We start from the raw sequence: 3,718 nt of genomic DNA, 5'->3' as shown, positions 1-3,718 counted from the left end.
GCTATAGTAGCAATTATGCCCTAAGGAAAGTGTCCTGAAAAAGCCGTCACAAATCAAAAATCCGAAATGGTAGGAAGTTTACCCATTACACAAGGATTGTAAAAACCAAATTTCATCAATAATAGATAGTCCTAAGGCCATTTTCGAAGCAATTTTCGAAACAGCTGAGAAACCGTCTCAATTTCGCTCAAATGCTCAATACTTGACAAAAATTCGAAAAGAATACATGGTTATGTTCCTAACATTGCCAATTATCCATTTCTAATGTCAATTTTATAAGGCAAATCCATTTGGGGGAAAAGCACCAAATTTTCGACATTTTGGGTTGAAAACCCTAATTTTTTCAATCAAAAATCAAGCAAATACAAGTATTAAAGCAAGGATAAGACAAATACCTCGATTAGTCATGATTAATGGAGTAATTTGATCAAATTTTGACGGATTTTGGTTGAATTTGAGAGAGTTTAAGAAAGAATTATGTTTTGTTTATTATGAATAAAACGCGGTTTTCTGTCGAGTTTTACTCAGACAGGGACGAGCTTGGGAAAGGACGCAGCAGATGCTGTGCCTCTTCCAAGAGTTACAGCTCTTCCTGCGCCCCTTCCCCAGCTTTCCTCTAGCTCAATTTTCAAAAGTTCGTTATAAGTTGGTTGTTTGTCGGCCCATCTTTGGTGCGCCTCTTCTCCAACACCATATATCATATATTTGGTCTATTGGGCATTTATTTTTGTTCGGACCAATATCTTATCTTCGAGCAGACTGCGAGCCGTCGCAGTATTTTATCTTCAAGTATACTGTGAGTCGTTGATGTGACCATAATTAGAGCACATTTAGTCCCCGAATTAGCCTTGTTCCCATGCTTTTTAGTACATATTTGGGTCATTTATTGTCTTTAGTCCTTTGTTTTGCATATTCTTTGAGGTTCTGATCCCTTGGTAGGAAAGGAGTGCAAACCTTGCATTTTCATGGCAAAATGAGGCTAAATTGATTGAATTCAATGACCAAGCATCAAGGGGAGACAACATTAGAAGGCCTTTGTACATACTATAGTAGATGGGCAATGATGAGAAAAGATCCTTGCATCCCCGAGGAAATCCCCAAGGATTTTATGAAGAAAAAGGAAGAAAAGAAGAAGAAACAAGATCGCTTGAATCCGTGCGTCTTCCCCGAAGACGCCCGTCCTCCACCACCACAATCCGTGCGTCTTCTCCCAAGACGCCCGGGCAAAGATTCCAGAAGACGCCCGTCTTCACCCCAAGACGCCCGGGCAGAAATCACCAAAACCGCCTGTCCCGTGCTAAAGACGCCTGGATTCCCAGGCAGACCCATTTCGTCTTCTTCAAGATTCAAGGAAGGATGCACATCTTTTTCTAGAGACCGGAGTCTCCCTAGAGACCGAAGTCTTTCCAAAAAGACCGGCGTTTCCTTAAGTAGGGACTTAATCGTCATTTAAGCCCTTAGTTAACCCTAATTCATCCACCTAATCCCCACTATAAATACCCCATTAGTCTAATTAGAAGAGCATGTTCTTCTTAGCAATCTTTAGTGTAGTTAATATCAATCAAATCTCTCTTTAATCTTGTAATCAGAAATTAATCAAGTTTTAATACAAGTTTTATTTCCTTAATCTCTCTCTTGTTCATCCTTTATTTTGGGTAATTGAAGATTATTTGGGTTATTATTGGGAGATTGACAACCTCTCAATCAAGCATCAAGGACTTCTTTTATTCTTTGCTTTATTATTGGAATCATTAGTAGGTATAATTCTCTTAATCCCTCTTTAATTATTGTTAATCACTTTCATTTATTCATCATGTTTCACTTTGTTGGTATGATTGACAACGTTGCTAGCATGTTCAACATGATAATGAGTGAGTAGTTACTTAGCTAGGGTTAATGGTTAATTAGGGGAAACCAACATGGGGAATGATTCATGCTTAAATTAATATGCTTTCATAGTTTATTTGCTTACTTGTTATGATCTCAACTCATGCACATGTTATGTTTGATGAAATGTGAGCCTATGAATCCTTGCATTTTTTACCCATCACCTATCTTTTCAATGAGACTTGTAAGACATAAACCAACTCGAGTCTCATTAGACCATGCATGTTGTTGAGTAGGGAAGACTAAGTCTACTTGTAGGTGTTGTACAATCTAATCGATTCGGCTCCGGGACCCAAACTTTCCTAGGATTGTAAGATATAAACCAACTCGATCCATCACAACAATAATTGCTTGCTTATAACTTGAGAATATGTTTGTATTATCAAATCCCATGAATCCCCTATGACCCCATGACACCCTAGTGCCTTTTATCAATTGTTTACAACCCTTTTAATTCATCTTGCTTGTTTACTTTCATTGCTATTTAGTTTAGTGATCTTCTACATCAAACCCCAATTGTGACACCCCTTAAGACACCACTAGTTGCAATAGAAATCTCATCTCAATTCCTGTCCCTTGGGATCCGACCTTTACTTGCCTCTTTACTAATTGTAGAGTTGTTTGTGAAGTTATAAATTGTGTTTTGGTCTAGGTGCTCCTAACGACAAGTAACCGAAAGATTTAGTAAACCCCGACCAAAAATGGCGTCGTTGCCGGGGACGGTGTTAACTTGATTTAGATTTTCTTATATTATTATTAGTTGTGTCTTTCTTTGCCTTGGGGAAGTAAAACTCCTCAAGGTTTGATCTAATTATTTTCGAGTTGTTTGATATTTTGCATGTCTAGAAGGTCACAAGGTGACTTGTTACCCTTTGATCGCGAAATTGAGAGAACTTTGACAACCAATAGAAGACTTGCTAGGAGAACTTTGAGAGGTATTGGTGAGGTTGTGGATATTCAACCAAATACTATTCAGTTCATCAACCCTTTTGCAAGAGAAGGTGAGGAGAACCCAACACAAAATCCAACACAAAATCAACCCACAATCCCTAAGTTTTCATCACATTCCGTACCCACCGAGGAGAACCTACCCAATGGTACTCCCACACCATAACATCTAACCGGAAATTTTATTGCCAAATCCGCATTTATCCAATTAGTCGAAAGACGCCAATTTGGGGGGATGCCTAGTGAAGACCCTCATTCTCATATGGAGACTTTTTGTGACTATTGTGATGCGATTTCTCAAACCGGTGTAACTCAAGACCAAATTCGATGGGTCTTATTTCCTTTTTCTCTAATTGGCACCACGAAACAATGGTTGAAAGGCCTTGATAAGGCTACTCTCGGAATTGATTCTTGGAAAAAGTTGGCTCTAGCTTTCTACAAAAAGTTCTATCCACCGGAAAAGACTAACATGCTAAGAGCTCAAATCACGGGCTTTAAGCAAAGGGATGAAGAATCTTTGTATGAAGCTTGGGAGCAGTTTAAGGGAATTTATCGCTCATGTCCTCACCATGGACTTAGCGAGTGGTTCTTGGTACAACAATTTTGGAACGGTCATTATGAAGATTCAAGGAACATTCTCAACATGGGATCAAATGGAATGTTCACCGAAGTTGATGACAATCAAACTTGGAACAAAATTGAGGAAATGGCGGTCCATAACTCACAATATAGTAGACCTCGTAAGGCTACTAGAGGAGGAAAGCATGAAGTGGACTCCATTACTCAATTGGGTGCTCAACTTAGTGCTCACATTGATACCATCAATTTGAAGTTTGAAAAGGCTATGGCTAGACTTGAAGAAGCCTCAAAATCACCAAAGCAT

The 3,718-nt window shown here is 38.9% G+C and overlaps 1 non-coding gene across 1 annotated transcript; it reads right to left on the bottom strand.

Moving 5' to 3' along the window:
* Positions 1–3,304: 3,304 nt before the first annotated feature.
* On the bottom strand, positions 3,305–3,411 carry LOC141658077 (small nucleolar RNA R71). Its single transcript, XR_012548986.1, has one exon. It is a non-coding gene; the product is annotated as a small nucleolar RNA R71 (small nucleolar RNA).
* Positions 3,412–3,718: the final 307 nt, after the last annotated feature.

This window comes from Silene latifolia, chromosome 5, assembly GCF_048544455.1.
Source record: "Silene latifolia isolate original U9 population chromosome 5, ASM4854445v1, whole genome shotgun sequence".
NCBI lineage: Eukaryota > Viridiplantae > Streptophyta > Magnoliopsida > Caryophyllales > Caryophyllaceae > Silene > Silene latifolia.
This window is presented reverse-complemented; position numbering and strand designations above follow the sequence as displayed.